This window comes from Oryctolagus cuniculus, chromosome 10 (genome assembly GCF_051225735.1).
Source record: "Oryctolagus cuniculus isolate XC-2025 breed Fujian yellow rabbit chromosome 10, ASM5122573v1, whole genome shotgun sequence".
In the NCBI taxonomy this organism is placed as follows: domain Eukaryota; kingdom Metazoa; phylum Chordata; class Mammalia; order Lagomorpha; family Leporidae; genus Oryctolagus; species Oryctolagus cuniculus.
The window spans coordinates 88,148,442-88,159,192 of NC_142876.1; the positions used below are offsets into that span (position 1 = coordinate 88,148,442).

A 10,751-nucleotide genomic window follows, 5' to 3' on the forward strand; every position below is an offset into this window, starting at 1 on the left:
ATAATCATGGTAATTCATCATTTCATAGGACCTCTAACTCCAGTCCAAACAAATCCTACTACTCTTTGGTAGCTACCAAGCATGCACTGTACAAACATGCAAAGCAGACAACAGAAAGATTAAAATAAGTGGTGAGAGAAGAGAAAGCAGAAGCAAGTCCGAGGAGTAGAACTCCAGGGCCCTGGCCAGCCCTAGGTACAACCGAGTGTCCTTCTTCATTGGGAAGCTGGAATTCAACAGATGGCTTCTGCTCAAAGTTGTGAGACTTGTGATGCAATAGGACTTTGGTGGGAATCGGCAAATTGAAAGTACAGAAAGCGGATAATGAAGTCACAATACCACGCCAATACGTAAGTGTGTCTAATTGACCCAGACATGGATTCCAGATCAGCCAGCATTTCTTGAGCAGTTACCATGTGCTAGCCTTCAGCTGAGTTATAATATAAAATGTTGATATAGAAACAGAATTGGACAAAAGATTTCAGATTCTGTGGAAGACGGAGTAGTCTCTGTGCTGCTCCTCCCTTTGACAACCAAATATCCCTGAATCTGTCATAATAAATAGCATGGGAAGATTGAAAAGTGGGCAGAAGGCAGACAACCTATGAACCCTAGGGACTGAGGCACAGACCAACAGGAAATTCTCTGGGCTTCTTTCTTGCCTCTTGCTTGTTCAGGAAAGGGTACCACAGACACCTTCAGCTCCCAGCCACCAACCAGCACAGACTGCAAAATCCAAGAGTAGCCTGTTGTCCCCAACCAAAAACCAGAAAAATCATAGGCTATCAACAGCAAATCTTTCTTTGCAATGCCCACCCCCCATCAGGTGAACAGCAATAAAGCAGCTGTACTTTTACTAAGCCTCACCCTCCCTTACCAGGGCTTGGCAGGACCAAACAAAAGAGCCACTCTGATTGCTTGGCACAGCAGTGTCAGTGGGACCTTGAGAGTGGCTGATCCTCTATCACTCATCCATCTTAATAGAGGCAGGTAGTACTCAAGCTTCTTTGCCAATTAGCATCTTCAGATCAAGTGGAAACCTTGGTTCTACTTTTCACCATAAATCATTTTGCCTGTTCTCATACTTAATACAAATGGAACCTACAGTATGTATCCTTTGGTGTCTGGCTCCTCTCATATAACAAAGCATTTCTGAGATGTATCCAAGTAGCAGTAAATATCAATTGTTAGCTTTTCTAAAAATTAAGAAATATTCTATTGCATAGATTTACACAATGTGTTTATTCATTCTCCTGTTAATTGACATTGTCTTTGTTTCCTGTTTGGAGCTAGTTTTAATATAGTGACTATGAGCATTCTTGCACAAAGCTGGTATGGGCGTAAATAATTTTGATTTTGTCACATAAACAAAATTGCAGATCTATGCTATCAGTCTCTTGATATAGTCATGTACTTTAGAAATCCCCTGTAACTAAATTAATCAGATAATTGCTCATTTTATCATTCTTTTTTGGTGTAAATAATCTGCCTCAATATTAAGAGAAAGAATAGGAAAATTGTGTGGTATGAACCCAATGTGCTTAAAAGATATTTCAGTTCCAGGTAAGTACATAATATAGAGATTTGTATGTCATTTATCCAACCCACTTATCAAATCTGACTAAGCAGCAGCACTTAAGATTAATGGGGTTCTATACTTGTTCATGATGTGCTCATTGCCAAAACACTTTATAGGATCAAAATCCAGTCACTTAATTTGGGGGAGTTTTGCAATCAAGGGTATCTTGTTAAATTCTCAATCTTTGAATATTAATTTTGTATGACCCTTTTCTGAAGTGTGTATGGCTATTTTCTAACCCAATGATAACTCATGCTGAGCAAGGCAATTGATAAACTTTAAGATCAGCAAGCTGAAGAAAATAGAAGAATTTAAATGATCTCCATTCCAGGGAGAGCGCAAGGTGTTCTGCAAAGGGTAGAATGCTGGCTCATCTTCATCTATGCCCTAAGGTAATCTTCTCCCTTCCCCCACAAGAGAAAACAAAGAAGGAAGTAGGTGAGTCACTTTGGAAACATGCTGTAGGCAACTCAGTTCAATGAGAAACTGAAAAGCCGGCGCTGCGGCTCACTAGGCTAATCCTCTGCCTTGCGGCGCCAGCACATTGGGTTCTAGTCCCGGTCGGGGCGCCGGATTCTGTCCCGGTTGCCCCTCTTCCAGGCCAACTCTCTGCTGTGGCCAGGGAGTGCAGTGGAGGATGGCCCAAGTGCTTGGGCCCTGCACCCCATGGGAGACCAGGATAAGCACCTGGCTCCTGCCATCGGATCAGCGCGGTGCGCCTCCGCAGCGCGCCGGCCGCGGCAGCCATTGGAGGGTGAACCAATGGCAAAGGAAAACCTTTCTCTCTCTTACTGTCCACTCTGCCTGTCAAAAAAAAAAAAAAAAAAAAAAAAAAAAAAAAAAAAAAAAAAAAAAAAAGAGAGAGAGAAACTGAAAAGCCAAGGTATTTCCAGCTAAAAATGCAAGGTAATATTTGCAAGAATGTACTTTGAAGTAGAAATTAGAATATCTGGAAACTGTGATCAGAGATGAAAAGCATAGCAGCTTTTAAATGAAGACATACTGGGCAAGAAAGTGCCATTAGTAGCACCACCTCGATTTCTATCTTAATCTGTAAGCTGTAGTTTTATCTTGCGTGCTTGCTACTTCTATACAGACGCACTAAGTTTCCACTGGAGCTAACGGACTAGAATCAGAGTTGGCCTGGAATTTCTCTGCAAAGCTCATACACAATCCCTTCTCTAGTGGTGATGAAAGTCCTGTAAAAGAGATGCAGTGCCCCCTCTTAGATGCTGCTAAGTGCTCATCTTTTTTATTAAGAGAGATGGTTCAGCCAGTAAGAGTGCTACATAAAGGGGCCTGCACACAATGGGTAGTGTTTCTAACGGCTTTCCGCTGATTAGGACTAATTCTCAAGGGAACACAGAGGGAGGAACTTAAATTACTTTGTTTTTCCGAAACCGGAAACCGTGGGCTCCAGTCCTCAGTGACTTTATTCTGGCATTCTCAACATGCTTTGCTCTTGATACTGCCAATCTCTGTATTGTAAATTCATTTGAATTACAGTGGAGTCTGGATCAAGTATATTCAAAATAGAGCCTGCTTCTCTCATGCATTCTGCAGATTGCCTTTGACCCATTATCTGCTAATGGTTTCCCTTCCAATTTGCGTGACTTGGCTTTTTCAGGATCTCTTCAAGTTCTCTGTGCACTTGATGTCTGTGTTCTGCTTTTGGTCTATGGCCTCCATATTGGTATTTTTTTGTTTTTATTTTTTGGAAGCAGTTTAGAAAGATACTTCAATGTGTCAGATGAGTAACTTGTCAGATACTTGTCAAATAGGAATATGAATATCATTTACCTGTGTAAAATTATTAAAAACCACTCAGCCATATCATAGAGCCATAACAATTATTCATCATTTATTTAATCCCTGGGCTTTTGTATTGGTCTCAGATTCTCTCCTGGATTCTCCCTATGATATTTCCAGTTACCAAAGGTAGAATATCCTGAAGTCTGTTTTCTAAGCCAAACGGAGTTTGACTTTTATCTCCAAATATCAAGGCCAGCTACAGCCATTTTAACATCTGACACTGGGCACGTTGGTACAAACTTGAAAGTGATTCTGAAATACAGAGGGCCCCACAGTGTTGCTACCTTCTGCTGCCTAACACTGAGGTTGAGCCTAGGACCTGTGTGGCTCCTGAAGCCTCATCCACAATAATGTGCTGATGCTAGGTTTTCTGGCCAGGGCTGAACTGGTGACTAATTCCATTACACACTGTGTCCCTGGATATGAATTTGTTACTTCATTTTATTTCTGACATGTTTCAACTGCTATCGTGCTACGAACAAAACAAAGACGATGCCTGCCTGAATAGATTCATTTCTGGTATATGAGAGAGACTATTGATATAAAAAAGGAAATCAACCATATGCTTCCGGAATGTGTTAAGTGCTATGAGGGATATAAGCAGGATGATGTGATGGAAGGCAATGGCAGGGCACCTGCTGTAGACGAAGTCATCAGAGAAGACCGTAAATTGTTTTGAGGAGCAAAAGTATTAGCTGTAGAAATATAAGGTATTTTATTATTATTTTATTGTCATGGTTAGATCTTGAAGTATATATGAAACAGTTACAAGGACGTGTGAGAGGTCTTCATAAAGTTCATGGAAAACATTCGAAATTATGAAGAAGGATACATGGACTTTAGCTTGTTTTGTATTAAAATGAAACTTAAATTTTATATTTTTAAAAAGGTATTATTTGAGAGGCAGAGAGACAGAGATAGAGAGGCAGACATGGAGAGATTGAGACCCACACACTTTTCTGAAGTACCTTCAGAGCTGACACACTTAGGTAGGGGTTCTGAGGAGAGTGTAATGAGGGACTGTGAAGTGGTGGGTGGGATGAAGGGAAACCCAAAGGAATGATCCCTCTCCCACTCTTAAGCATGATGGCACAAAAAGAGGGAGGAGTTTCTGGGAGTCGGTGAGGGTGGCTGTGGACATAAGAGTTGCCCCTCAGGACTGCAGCTATAGACGGAAACCACAACTGGACCATGCCCTGGACAAGTGTGGTCCTGGAAAACGCGAGACTCAAACTCACTCTCTGTTTTCATCCCGCTGCAGGACCAACCCAAAGCCAACAGGCAAAGGATCCAGAATGTTGCCATCCACAGAGATCCCAAGGCCCAAAGGGAAGTGGTGGAGGGCAGAGAAGTAAATGGAGGACCGTGGGAGAGTGACCATCATGGACCAGAGTGTAGCAGGTTCTGACCATGCTACACTGTGACCCACTAGAGCTGACATTAATTCAAGCTACTGTTCCATGGCATCATGAAGGGAATGGACACACAGCCTTCCCATAAAGCTGTCCTGGGCAGGCAGCGGGTTTGTGAGGTAGGCCCAGCAAGAATGCTTTGCAAGATTCAGCTGTCTTTGTAACTTGGTAATTAAAGTCTTTCCCATGAAGTGTCATTTTACAGCAAATCCTGTCATAATGAGATTGTACCATGTAATATTTTAAAAAATCAAGACAGCCTGACAATTATAGCAAATATTATAAACAAGAGTGTACCAACCATTTGAGTGACTGTTTGAGACATTCAAGATGACAGGCTTTGGTAGCTTAAGCTCTGGTTTATCCTAGATAAAATGAAAATTGCTTTCCGGCTGGTCTTGCATAAATTTAGATTGCAGGTAATAAGTGACAAGATGAATTTTCCATTCCAATCAACTCACTTGTCACCCTTCAGTCCACCTTCAATTACTTATGCTATCTTTAGAGTTCAAGATGTGTGTGCGTTTATATGATACTATATATACATATACGTATATATATATGAAATACGAAATTATAAGAAACTGTTTAAGGGCCAGAAAATAATTTTCTTTTGATATTTTTGGTACCACTTCAGATCATAATATTTTGTTTATTTCAACTCAAATCAACTCTATACCTTAGCAAATATTTATTGAATGCCTATTCTGTTCCAGGTTCAGTTATAAATTGTATAATCTAAAATTATCTTTGAAATTCTCCTAGTTTACCTAATATATGCTGTATAGTGTGTGTGATTTGTGTGCTCACAAGTCCTGTATCAGTTTATCTCATTCTAAATCAGTATTACTCTGTGACTGACAATTATTAATAATTAAGGATAAAGCATTGCCATCTATTTGCCAGCCATTTGATCAGTGTATTTCAACCCGTTGGCACTGGCTGGACCATGCTAGAGTTTTCCCTGCCTTCTTCCAATAGATTTTGCCAACATTTGTTGCCTGTGGCAGGCTGGCTTGCATCCACTGACTGTTTAAAAGTAGGGAGTAAAATGGTGGCTTTGCAGCTAGCATGGTTGAAATAAAGGAAGTCAATTTGTCTGTGTTACGAGTGCACTGTGGAAGGCCACACACCATGGAGACACCAACATGAGCCTTGTGCAGTTTCTGCCCTCCAATAGACACCAGTCATGTGACAGGGAGGTGGTACAAGTAACTTAAAAGTGGGAGAGGAGGCCAGCACTGCAGCTCACTAGGCTAATCCTCCACCTTGCGGCCCGGCACACCGGGTTCTAGTCCCGGTCGGGGCGCCGGATTCTGTCCCGGTTGCCCCTCTTCCAGGCCAGCTCTCTGCTGTGGCCCGGGAGTGCAGTGGAGGATGGCCCAAGTACTTGGGCCCTGCACCCCATGGGAGACCAGGATAAGCACCTGGCTCCTGCCATCAGATCAGCGCGGTGCGCCGGCCGCGGCAGCCATTGGAGGGTGAACCAACGGCAAAGGAAGACCTTTCTCTCTCTCTCTCTCTCTCTCTCCCCCGTCCACTCTGCCTGTCAAAAAAAAAAAAAAAGTGGGAGAGGAATCATCCTTTTGTGTTTCCCTTCATCCTACCCACCACTTTGAAGTCCCTCATTAAACTCTGCTCAGTTTAATGCAGATAAATAGGAGAAGATGGTGAGTGCATGAAGCAGAGCAAGGAGTTAAATGCAAAGACCATCACAGGGCTACAGTCAGAGGTAGCACTTGAACAGGACCTGAAAAGGTAGGTGAGATTTCAAGAGACATACACAGAGGGAAAGGAGAGCCCAAACAGAAGGAACACAGAACAGCCTGGAGTCATAAATGAAAGCATTAAAAGCTCAAAGTTGTTACTACTATTGTCCACAGATGAAGTGGGTCACCATGGCAGGAGTAAAGACAAATGACAACACAAATGTAGATGTGAATCCCAGCCATGCCTCTCATGTCATCTCGGATGTGTCACTAAACCTTGTTAAGGCTCAGTGGCCTTGGCTTTTATGGAAACAGCACTGTCTCAGAGAATATCACCAGGATTAAATGAGCTGATGGATTCCCTGAATGTAATACCCTTCACCCACATCTTATTTTTCTTTTGAAATCATTGTTCCTCAAAAATGTGAAAGGAGGGGTTAAATAATGATTTATTAAATCATATAGTAACAGTTCATCTCTACTGAATGTCCAATACATGCCATACACCAGGCTAAGCACTCTGTATACATCTTCTCCATGAATCCCTTTATACTATCATTCTCATTTTGTGGATGACAAAACTGGGACTTACTGAGATGCAGCAAGTGTCCCAAGACTATTAAGTGGTAAGCAGAAATGTTGAGAGAGACCATCTTTTTCCATGGCCCAGGTTCCTAAACACCACACTAATTTATTCGCTGGAAAAATGGATAAAATATATCTACCTACTTGACATATATCCATGGAATGTGTGCTGCAGTGGGCACAAATATATACCAAAGAGAAGGGTCTTTGACTTCATGAGCTTTAGATTCTGACAAGGAAGAAGGACAATGGGCAAATGAGTCAGTTGTGTCATATTTTGAAAAGTGCTCATAGGCTGGTGCCCCGGCTCACTAATCTTCCTCCTGTGGTGCTGGCACCTGGGATTCTAGTCCCGGTTGGGGTGCTGGATTCTGGCGTGGTTGCTCCTCTTCCAGTCCAGCTCTCTGCTATGGCCAGGGAGTGCAGTGGAGGATGGCCCAAGTCCTTGGGCCCTGCAGCCACATGGGAGACCAGGAGGAAGCACCTGGCTCCTGGCTTCGGATCAGAGCAGCGCGCCGGCCATAGCTGCCATTTGGGGTGTGAACCAACGGAAAAAGGAAGACCTTTCTCTCTGCCTCTCTCTTTCACTGTCTAACTCTGCCTGTCAAAAAATAAATAAATAAATAAATAAATAAAAAAAATGTAAAAATTAGAAAAGTGTTCAGTGCTACAGAGCAAAACGAAGCAGGAGCATTTCTTAGGGAGGTTGGAGGTATAGCATTTCATTGCTTAAGTATAGGGGTAGGGAAAGGTCAGAGAGAAAAGATAGCAGGGAGGGAAGGCTTTAGAGAAATGAGGAAGAAACCTTTGAGGATACTGGGGCAAGCTACAAATGAATGGCCCATGGGTGAGGCAGATTGGGTCTGTGGTTGAAGCAGCAAGGAGATTCGTGTAACTGGCATGGGGGTGTGTGTGAGGACAGCAGCAAGGAATGAAGTGAGGCAAGTGACAAAAAGCCAGGCGTTGTGGACTCCATAATGAGATTCGAGCTACTGGGAGCTTCGCATGAAGGGTGACACAGTCTCCTAACAGCATCACTCCACCTATGCTTTGAAGCAGGGAGTCGAGTGTTTGCAGGCTACGGTACCAGCTGCCTAGTCAAAAAGAAGATAGCTGTGATAGTAGAGCAGTGGAAGAAGTGATGAGTGGTTGCACTTGATATGCTTAGAGGGAGAACTAATAGGATGTAGTGATGGCTTAGAAGAGGAAGGTGGTGTCAGTGACGAAGCCCGGGGTTTTTTATGAGCTCCATAACAATATCACTCTGTGGCACTGTGTTCTTGTGCTTTCTTCTCCACCACCCCACGCAGGATACCAAGAAAGGGAAACCTGCTCTCCTAGGACTCTCACATCAAAGGTAATAACCAAGGGAAGGTGAAAACCAGGAGAACACAGGCTTGCCAGTGGAAAGTGCCCATAGTGACAGCAGGGAATTTCTGTTGCTGTGTTGGTCTAAACAGAACAACAGACTTTCTTCAGGCTCTGGGGCAGTGCAGAGCTGTTCAGTCTGAGAAAGAAGTGGGAACCACTGATTTAATATGGAATATCTATCGTGGGAGTTTTGCTACCAGTTTGCTTTAATGACTCTACATTTTATAAGCTACAGAAAATATGAATCCTAACTTGCTCAGTCCAGTTTTCCCACTGTGTCTGGGGAAAAGCCATTCCCCTCCTCCGAATCTCTCCCTCTCTCTGAATGTGTGCATTTTATTCTTGAAGAGAATCCTCAGTTTCTGTATGCAGCAGTATGTATAGCCATATACCCAAGGGAATCCTTAGTACTCATCCAAAAGCCAAAGCTCTCGTGAAGCAGGTGTTTACATATTGATCATTAAATATGTGTCCATGATTAGTATTTATGTGTCTGTATGAATTCACTCTACCATGTACACATTGCATTAGTTACTGAAAAGCTTTCCTGACCAGTATCAGAGTTGGCATTGATAGTACCAGTCTCTCAAGGTTTAACTCAGGACCTGTTACATAAAAAGTGTTCAGTAAATGTTTGCCCATTCTTGACACTTGAGATTCGGTTTGTGATTAACCTTGTTCATATGCTTAACTAAGTGCCTGGAATATACTAGTAGATGTTGCATCAGTTACCTATTGCATAATAATGCAACATAACAAACAGCTGTTACACCTTAGTGGCATATGGCAAACAATTTTTGCTCACATGATTTGACTGATTAGCCAGTTCATCCTGCAGGTCTGGGTCAGGCTCAGTTAACCCAACTGGGCTTATTTATGCTTATCCAGCTAGTTGATAGGTCTTCTTGGATCTACTTGTGTGGATGTCAACTGGATATTGCCTGGACATGATGAATGGGCCATTTCTTACCCACCACCCAGCCAATGCACGGTGCTTGTTCACAGAGTCAGCAGTGTTCTAAGAGAGAAAATAGAAGCAGACCTCATAAGTCCTGGACTTGAAACTGGCACGCATGGTTTCTCTGATACATTCTATTGACCTTTGCAAGTCATTGACAACTATTGGTCATGGTGTCATGAATATGGTTGGGGGGGGGGGATGGTGTGAAGAAAGAGGAAAATTTGTGATCAATTCACCATATACATCACTCATGGAAATCAGTGCTTATGTAGGGAGGCAAAGGTGTCAGTCTACAATCCCAACCTCCCCTTGCTCATCCTGCTCCAAATGCATGACAAGACTGTCCAGCACAATAGATATTTGTATCCTCTCCAATCAGAAAAATTTAGTTTTCAGTCACTTAAATGCAGGGTCCCTGTCTAACCTTTACCACCGTATCAGAGAGCCTCATTTTATGGAGACAATCTGGAACAGTTACATGCAGATCACATCGTTGTAAATGGATACCATTTCCCCAGAGACATGTTATTTTTGTTCTCATCATTTCTGATTGATCTTGGCAGGAACTGTGAGTCTGCTATCCTCTAACCTTTAGTTCCTAAATTTCTCTGATCCCTGCCTCTCTGACAAGCTGATTTACAATGATTTGTAAACAAATAGTTCCATTTATTGATGCTATCTATTTGTGAGGCAATTCAGTGACAAATCTTTACTTAAATCACTGTCTACTTTGGAAAATGTCGTTTCTCTTAAACAGAGGCACCCCTGGACTGATTTACTAGTGGCAATGAACATTAAAAAACACCCTGAGCAGTGTTCCCACCGAGTTTTTTGGCAGAATAATATAAAAAAATCATCGTCATACCAAAAAATGACTGTTTAGCAGTTCAGCAACTGATGGAACAGTCCCCCAAGTGAGTGTGTGGAAACACCTCACGAGCAGACTAAGCAGGCTGTCTACTTAAGAGCTGCAATTTTAAGGTTGAAAGATACACCTATCCATTTGCTCAGTGATAGCACAAAGTCTCTTAGCACATAATTAAAATTAAGCCTTAAATTGCAAATAGCCCTGTTGGCTCTAACACAGGGACTTACATTCATATGAATGATGTGACATGATTAAGTTAGAAGATGATAGACTGATGCCCAATTATTTATTGTCATTCATTAAATATGTTCTTAACACCTTCTGTATTCTCAGTTCCTTTCCTCCATCTTTTTTCTTTCCTAAAATTTTCCTTTTTTCCATCTTTGTTTCCTTTCTTTTTTACTTTTAAATCCAAAACAACTGTGATGTTAGCTTCAAACCTCAATGCAGAAAT

The 10,751-nt window shown here is 42.2% G+C and overlaps 1 protein-coding gene across 3 annotated transcripts in view; it reads left to right on the top strand.

The window, feature by feature from the left end:
- LOC138843963 (uncharacterized) overlaps positions 1 to 5,237 on the top strand; it is a 291,590-nt gene extending 286,353 nt beyond the window's left edge. The window contains exon 3 of one of the 3 annotated variants that reach the window (XR_016214238.1): positions 4,653 to 5,237. The gene's annotated coding sequence lies outside the window, so the exon portion shown is untranslated. The remainder of the gene's footprint in view (positions 1 to 4,652) is intronic. The other 2 variants (XM_089305469.1, XM_089305474.1) reach the window with 2 other exon arrangements.
- The last annotated feature ends 5,514 nt before the right edge of the window (positions 5,238 to 10,751 follow it).